This window comes from Hibiscus syriacus, unplaced genomic scaffold (genome assembly GCF_006381635.1).
Source record: "Hibiscus syriacus cultivar Baekdansim isolate YM2019G1 unplaced genomic scaffold, ASM638163v2 tig00116971_pilon, whole genome shotgun sequence".
NCBI classification, from domain to species: Eukaryota; Viridiplantae; Streptophyta; class Magnoliopsida; order Malvales; family Malvaceae; genus Hibiscus; species Hibiscus syriacus.
The window spans coordinates 7,093,400-7,102,806 of NW_024063495.1; the positions used below are offsets into that span (position 1 = coordinate 7,093,400).

General features: G+C 31.9%; 1 pseudogene; it reads left to right on the top strand.

The window, feature by feature from the left end:
- The first annotated feature begins 1,481 nt into the window (after window positions 1-1,481).
- LOC120192013 lies at window positions 1,482-7,170 on the top strand (annotated as a pseudogene).
- The last annotated feature ends 2,237 nt before the right edge of the window (window positions 7,171-9,407 follow it).

A 9,407-nucleotide genomic window follows, 5' to 3' on the forward strand; every position in this document is an offset into this window, starting at 1 on the left:
GTTGCTCTCGTCTTTGTAGTATTCGATCTAAATTAATTAATCAATAGATCAGATATCGATAGTTATATAAAAATAATTAAACTAATCATATTAACTAATAATACAAAATTTTATAATTTAATAATGTTATTTTTATAAATAATAATACACCTCGTGAACTAAATGTTTTTTAAATTATATTTTTATCTACTAAGAATAAAGGGAGATTTTGATTGTATTGATTTGGAATAACTTTTATGCAATGATATTCGGGAATGCTAATGATCATTGTAGTAGTGGCCCGTGAAAGATAATGGACCACTACTTGATTGTGCAGAATTAGAAATTTCACTCGCAAATACTAATGATTATTTTCGATGACGGATTTAAAAATATATTTTTAAAATAAATAAATATATATATTAATAATATTTTTTTATATATGATAAATATAAATAAAATTTTAATATGAGCAGCGTCAATAGAATAAATTACTAATATAAAAAAAATTAAATTTTAAAGACTACAGTTACCACTGGCTACTTCTACTGCCACTTAGATACTTTAGGGTAAACTACATATTTACTATCTCAATTATTATTTTTATTTCATTTGCTTGTTTAATTATCTTTTTTATTTTATAATCATATTTAATATTATATTTTTATTTTATTTTTATTACATACTATTAAAAAATTAAAATAATATTGATCTGTCATCATAAAATAATATCACATTATTATTAAAAAAATTTAAAAAACATAACAACAACAATTTTATTATTTTTTAATAATAAGAGGAGAAAAAAACGTAAGCATTGGGTGGATAAGAATTTCCAAAAAAAAAAATGTATGGATGGGTGTGGGTTATGTTGTTGAACCAATTAATATGGCCAGACATTTTATAAGATTAATAAAGAATAATTTTAATCTTAGTACGTTAGAGTTTATGTAAATTTTATTTATTTATTTTTAAAAATATAAATAAAAAATTACCCGTTATATGTTTATATTTAAGTGAGTAATAAAAATTTGAAATAAATTAAACAAATTTAAATATTTTTGTAAAATTATAAACACATCATCCACCGGCCTCCACTACCTGTCCCTATCCTGACATTGCTTGGTGGAGCTTTTACCTGTTGGTTCTCCGCCCCGTAAACCGTCATGTGTTTCGCCTTAGCCTTCCGACACGTGTCCCATCAATCTTAACGTATTTCTTTATTGTTTTTCTTATTCCATTCAGCCCCCACCACATGTAATTTCCAGAACCATCAATTTACACAAACTCTTTATAACGTTTTTCAAAGATTTTGATTCGTCTCCCGACGACTTACCCTATGTTGAACACACATTTTTCGTTCCGTCAACATTTGTAGTGTAGTAAACTTGAAGACAAAACCAAAACCAATTTTGATTCTGTTTCTTCATCTCTCCACCATAAATTCTTGTAGATAAGCTTCCAATTTAAAAATATCAGTTTTTTCCATCACCATCCACCTTGCCTTTATATTTGTTTTTCTGGGTAATTGTGTTTTAGATTGATTTCGTTTTTCCAGAACTATAGTGTAGGGGAGAAACAAAACTCTGGGTATTTTACATTTTTTCTGTTCATGATCTGTTCATCAACTAGAACGGTTGTAATACCCGGAGTAACTAAGTTTCAGTATCCTAAAATTTACAAACATTCTCATTTGCATGTGAAAACGAACGTTCAACATTTGAAACCCAAGTTTGTATCCAAGGATTTCAATCGCTTAATCTCGTCCGCTTTTAAAAGAATGGCGGTGGAGCCTTTAACCTCTGGTGCGAGTGGTCGTATAAACGCGCTGTTCTCTTTGCGTGCTTTGAGGAGTTTCTTGTTGCTGTTAAATGCTTTCGTTTTGATGTTGCTTTTGCCGTTCCGGGGAACGGTACGCGCCTCCGCGATCGGTTCCGGGGAGACAGTGGGGAAGGAAGAGAAACAGGAGAGTCGGAGGAAAGGTTCTTCGTCTTCTTCGGCTGTGGTGAGGGTTTCGGTGGCGATGTTGCCACGTAGGAGCGAGGCGGTGGTTGTGGACCAGGAGGCTGTCGCGAGGCGGTCGCTGGCGATTCAGAGGGTGGTTCAAGATGATGATCACGACGGTGAGGGAGTTTTCTCTGTTCACTAGTGCAAGAGGTGACACGTTATTCACTCAGTCTTGGACTCCAGCTTCAGTCATAGTCAGGTCAGTTCTTTGATCAATTAAAAACACCAATTGCTCACTTTTGTTCAAGCTGATGCTAATGGTTTCTTCTCAATTTAATTTAACTACTTAGAAAATAGCTCTGGAAATGTGGTTTTTGAGATTGAGTTTGAGATTTTTTATTTTATTTAATATAGGAAAAATGATTAAAATATGCTAATTTGAATTTGCTGCTGCTTCTGCATCTTTGAATCTGAAAAATCTTAAAATGCAACAATTAATTGAAGAGAGACATATCTGAAAACTGTGGTGAAATTTCCTCGCTTTGGGATGTTGACAGAAGCCTGCAGAAATGGCCGAGTTTCCAATGACACCAGTGGTTAAAACTATGCATAAATAGAAACAATGTCTTGTTTCTATTTCTGCCCTTATAATCCCTGCAGCACGAGGGTGCCCCAAAGATTGCTCTTACTTTTCTATCTTTTTGAATAATATGTGGGGATAGCAAGGTAGTATCTATTTTAATCTTTCTTAGTCACTGTCAACGCCCACATCCCGTAAGCGTTGTTGCTCAAACCTAAATCCTGGAGAATAACATTCCTTTTTATCATTGATGCCACTTAAAAGATTATTCTTGCCTGGAAAATAAAAATTAAAAAGCTGTTTTCTTTCCCTTAATTGCTTGGTAGAGTAGCCATAGAAGGATGGCCTCTTCCATTCTACCTAGTACACTCAAAATTTATTTTGTTTCTGTTTTTTCAACTCACCTCTTTCCATCCTTTAACTTTTCTGCTCTACCAAGCACACCCATGACTTCTGGTTATAGTCCCCTGCCTTCTTTTGCCTGCATATTGGTAGAATATTTTGGCAGTTGGTAAGGAGATAATATTTCCAATACTGTCTGCCATAGTTTGTCACATATTTGTGGAATGTTCTGCAAGTTCCTTATCATCTTCCAAGGGAGTCATCATTTGTCACATTTTCCTATTGAATTGGACTTTTTCAAAAGGAAAAGCTGATAAAACAAAATGCTTTCGTCAATCATCACCAACTGTTCCGTGTGTAAAATTTATTTTGCTTATACTAATGAGCCAATAGGAACTGATATTCTTGTTAAATTCTTGAGAATTAGTTAATATCAAGCCATAACTTTTTGAAGTGTGCTGGAGACAATGTAATAAATTAAAATGAGCAAATGGAAATGTTGAAAGAACTTTTACTAAAAATGTAAAAGCAAGAAACAAAATCGAACTTTAACTGCCTGAAATAAGAATATCCCTGTATGAAGAAGTTTCAGTTCTATCTTTGCTTGAAGTGAATTCGACTGTATGGATAATTTAGATGTTTACATGGCTGGGAGGCAAATACATTTATGCTTTGGTGTTAAGAGTCTTTGTCGGCCGACTTGATAAGAATTTATGCTTTAGGCCATGTTTTCAATATGCTCCATGGGATGATAAGAATTTGAGAAACTGATTAAATATGAAATTAGAATTGTTAGTTTCTAGCTTATCCTTTGACAACTAAGCAACTAATTGAAGTGTACTTCACATAGACTAATGTGTGGGCATTTTCGTTGATAAATGATCTACATAATTCATGTCTATGTGATTACTTGTATGCATTTGAACTAGCAAACTAATTAAGTGCATTTCTTATTTGATTTCTTTATATTTTGCATGCTTGTTTGATATATTTGTTTTCTTCAAAGTTTAGAATTTAAATGGTACACCGACTAATCTTGATTGCTGCGAAATGGTCTGTTGCCTAACTAACCTGAGCTCAGTCGTTAGGTTTTGATAGGTGGAACCCTTAGATTTTGTTGACATTTGACTATTAACCTATCCTCCTTGAATGAACTGCGAATACATATGATATACCAGACAACTTTAATCATATGGGCATATTTGTCACAGTGAAGCTTAATGGGGTAAGGATTTGCTTGTATTAATTTCTCTGCAATAAGTTTTTCCTTTTCATATTTACAATCTGAAAGTTTAACAATTAAATAAACTATTTTTCTTTAATTGGCTTCATGTTATAGTCTTCTACAATTTGTGTCACCCTGTTTTTGTTTACTGGTTGCTTTATTATTCACTTTGATGGTGATGTTATTTGAATGTCTTTTTTCAGGGGAGTAGTTATTCTTTTGCATGGCCTGAATGAACACAGATTTTTTATTTCAATCCGATGCCATTGTAGAGGCCCTGTTCAATTGATTCTGTAGCTTTTTGTTTCTTTCTCTTACAATTTTTCAATATTTACAACAGCGGGAGGTACAGTGATTTTGCGAAGCTTCTAAATGCTCATGGATTCAAGGTCTATGGAATGGACTGGATTGGTAAGTTCTAGTTCCATGCAAAATCACATTATGCTTGGCCCCAAATTCTGTTGCGTGCCATTTATTTTTGACATAAATGAGTAGCATGAAAATCAGAGATCATATTGTATGGTTGACTTGACCCATTTCTGGTAAACCAGTAGCTGTTCCTACATTTTATTTTCAATAATTCTTACCATAAAGAATGCCTTCCATTGTACATCTCTTGTTAGAGTCCTCAAGGCCCCCCTCTTACATGTATATGAATTTTTATGGTGATTTCTTTTGGTCGTAATGGCAAGTGATAATATGATGCTGGCCTCCCAGTAGAAAGGAAATATTGGGATAAAGGGATATACTGCTCCTGTTACGTGCTTAGAAATTTGTGTCCTTATATATATATATATTCATGTTGTCGGGATTTGTATCCTGATTACTGCAACTAAGATTCCGATGCTTCCTTTCCTAGTACTTTTTCGACACTAATCAAGTCAGTGTATCCTTTCAAGATAACTGTTAAATATTATTTAGCATTAAGGGAAGAGATCATGTTTAAAAAGGAATTAGAAACTAGAATTGGAAAAGTGAACTTAAAAACGAAGGTGACTTCTACCGGTTTGTCGAACATCAAGGACACTTTTCAACTATTTTTTGTAAAGTTTTTGAATTGCTAATATACAGCTGCCTACTTATATGATTTGTGGAGAAATGTGTTTTCAGCCTCAACATAAAAGAATGCTTTGTCTTCAAAGGGCATTTTAGCTGCTTATGTTAGTTGAATATACCTTTAGTTTTCGATTCTTGTGTAAAATCATTTTTAAAATTCCATTCCTTAATCCTTCACAGGTCATCTTCTATTTAATGTTGTTCATAGTCTAGAGACACATATTCTTCAACAATGCATCTATATTTGGATGTTGCAGGGGCTTGAGTATTTCCATTGGGGGAAGCCCATTGGTGCCAAAAAAGTAACATTTGAAGCTCGTCATAATAAGTAAGCTTACTTTTAAGTGTTATAGTAAGGAGGATCTGGAAGAAAAAAAAACTTCCTTTTTAGATGACCTGTAGAAACAAGAAGTATTGTTTTTGCCGATATTCTCCTCGTCATTGGCTAGTTAGATTTCAGTTCAGATGAATTTTCCACAGTACTAGAAAGTTTCCCTGGTAAAAAAATGTCGAAAAGGAGAAAACATTCTTCGACTAATGTTGCATCTTGCAGCGTGCTAGCTTATGCCTAAAACAATAGATAACTGAAACCTCTATGATAAAATCAACCAAGACTAGTTGAAAATATGGTTTCCAACTTCATCTACCATCCCCCGGGTTATGGCTTGCAACTTTCTTCTTTTACATGGAAGTTGTTTGTTGTAAGCTTTTATCTTTGGTGGTCACTTCATTTTGCTTTTGTTTTCATTCTCAAATTTATTTGCTCTTCATATCCTGTAGGACATGGTGGAAGTGATGGGCTACATGGATATGTTCATTGTCTTGATTATGCTGTCACTGATATGGTATGTGGTATGTTTTAACATCCAGCGACGAAAGTATAATATTTGAATCGAGTATTGGATCGAATTAAATCATGTTTGTTCGTCTTCCACCTTGCTACAGAAAATGTTCCTTGAAAAGGTTTTAGCTGAAAATCCTGGGCTTCCATGCTTTTGCTTCGGTCATTCAACGGGTGGTGCGATTGTCCTTAAGGTAAGGTTTCATAAAGAACAACAATGCCCCTGTAGTTTTTGAATCAAATATTACTACCGTTTGTTGCTTTTCTTTAATCTGTGTTCATTATTCATGTCTGTTTACCGAAACTGGAAAAGCAAAACCGTTCAGTCTTGATTTTGTACCACTTAACTTATGACTATTTCCGTTTTAGGCTGTACTTGATTCGAAGGTCGAAGCCAAGGTATCAGGCATTATAACAACTTCCCCAGCTGTTGGTGTACAGCCATCTAATCCTGTTTTTGTGGTAAGCATTTCCGTTAGTTATATCTTCTTTCCAACTGGTTTACCATCCTTTTGTTAAGTTCGGAAGAACATGATGTAAAGCTGTGAAACAGTTCGACAGAGGCATTAGTTTAAAACGATGACGAAAATGATGAGTAATTTCATTGTGTCTTCTACCTATGACAGGTGCTTGCCCCAGTTGTATCATTCCTATTGCCAAGGTACCAGGTCAGTGTCACGAATAAGAAGGGCTTGCCAGTTTCTAGGGACCCGGAGGCGCTGGTGGCCAAGTATTCAGATCCACTGGTGTACACGGGACCCCTCCGGGTGAGAACTGGTTATGAAATTCTTAGAATCACATCCTACTTGCAGCAGAGTATGAACAGATTGAGTGTTCCTTTATTTGTTCTCCACGGCATGAATGATACGGTAACCGATCCTCGAGCTTCCCAGAAACTGTATGAAGAGGCTGCCTCAACCGACAAAACGATCAAATTGTTTGAAGGTCTGTTACATGATCTCCTATTCGAACCGGAACGAGAAACCATAATGGATGACATAATCCAGTGGTTGAATTGTAGAGTGTAAAGAGAGAGTGTCGAAAGAGAGAAAACCGATAAACTCTTCTACTACCATAGATGGACAAAGTAGAAATAGGAAGTCTTATTGCAGAGAGCAATTCAAGAGATTGCTTCAAGGCAAGTAAAACATAAGCGAATTGAATTGGCAAATAAAGATTTAAGGTTTTTTTCTATCTTCATTTTCTTTGATGATTACTTGGTGGTAGTCTGTGTTCGTATTGTATCGTATACAGATTAATATGTTCGTGTTTGCATTGTATCTTATTTGTATTACATGTTTGAGTCCATATTGCGGGATTCGTTAAATGCAACCGATTGATTTAGTATCAATAAATAAATACAAATTAAATAAATAAGTTGATCATTGTTATGAATATATTGTGTGAATGTCATTACTGTCCTATTAGTTAATTTGGTTTTTAGTATTCTTCAATGAATTGAGAATATGAAATGTTGGAGGATTCGACTCTTTATTTATATGTATTATATTTAATAGAGTATTTTTTGCCCCTATATGTATGGGGTTTATGTACTCATCAAAATATAAAAATATAAATATATCATCTTTATTTTCTTTCTCATATATCTCATTTATTTTAAAAGATGTTATCTGTCATCTATTAAGTTATAATCTATTATTATTGTTAAAAGAATACGTGACATGATTTCTTTCATTGAGATTTAATATTTAAGTGACATTTTATAAAGAGATGTATGATTTTGCATATTTTTTTTTTATAGTTTTGACACGTGTGAATAGGTTTATTTTACGTTTTCCTTTATTGTATATTATTTAAGTCTTGTCTATTACTTTATATATATATACAAGTTTTTTTTTATAATATACAAGTCTCTTGTTTGTAATAGTGATTTAATCTAGATATCTCGTATATATTAGCTTAATTTATAAAACATGTTTTGTTGTTTGATTTTCTTACCATCGACCACCATGATTAGATTTTATCTATTGCAATAAAGTGTAGATTCTGAAACAATAAAGTGCATTTGCTATATAATCTCTTTAAATTGCCTTTTATAAAATGGAGAGCATCTATTGCAAGAATTAATCATCAGCTTTGAGTTTTTTGAAGCAACTTATTGATACCTTTTTATCAGTCAACTAGCTAGTTTGAATATAAATATTTATAATGAAAAATTATCTAATATATAAATTATATAAACTTTAATTTACACTAGTTCATTTATTCTAATGATATATGTTCTATTTAGGATTTAAGATTTAAGAAAATAAATCTAAGGATTTAGAATAAGAATTTATGTTTAAAATTTAGGAATTAAAGTCGTACATAATGTTAAAGTTTTAGATTTTAGGATTTAAAATTAAAATAAAATTATGTGAAAATGAATAACACATATATTCTAAAAACATAATTATTTAAACTCAATATCTAAAAAAAACTTTTTTAATTATTGAAATTATTTAATAGGTTCGAGATTAATATTTTATATTTAGGAACTGAAATATGGTAAAATATAGTGTAAGTGGAATGATAATGATCAAAGGATTTTGCATATACTGAATCATATTTATATATAATGAATGAAGAATTACGTATATCATTTCTATAAATACAAATTCCATACATTCATTATCATTTTGCGGTTGGTCTCAAATCATGCTTCTTTTTATTTTTGTTAGAACCAAATTATAATAAATATGAAATCAAAATTTAAAATTTAAAAATATCAAGAATAAATATAATATATTGATGAAAGCGTACATGAATCTATTGATGTGATTTTAATGCTAGCAATACAATTCACTTGGAAACTGCTGAATTTTATTTTACTCTTGAAAGAAATAATTAAGTCCACAAATTTTCATTGATCGTACTAAACTCTATCAACTTATGTTTATTTTTAATTATTTAGGTTCTAATTTATGGATTTTATTGCTATGTTTTATGTTTTGAGGGACAATTTACTATTACTTTTATGAGACATTTTATCATCGGATATTTTAACTGTTTGGATTTGGATATATGTTTTGGACATTATAATTTTTTTGAGACTTTTTTTCTTCTTTGAAGAAAATTATGAAAACATGTCAAAGGCAATTATCATTGAATGATGAAGATTTATACCTAGCAGACTGTACAACTACTCACACCATACTCAAGATAAGAGATATTTTCTCACTTAATAATAAAAGAAGGAAGTGTGAACACTATATCTGGTAGTACAAACATTGTAGAAGGTTCCGGAAGAGCAAATATAATATTGTCAAAGGTAACAAAGTTTGAAATCATTGATGTGTTATATTCCCCTAAGTCTCAAAGAAATTTATTGAGTTTTAAAGATATTCGTCAAAATGAATATTATATTGAGACTATAAGCGAAGTAAATTAAGAATTTTTCAAATACGAGAATCAAGGAAAATATTTCTTGAGAAGTT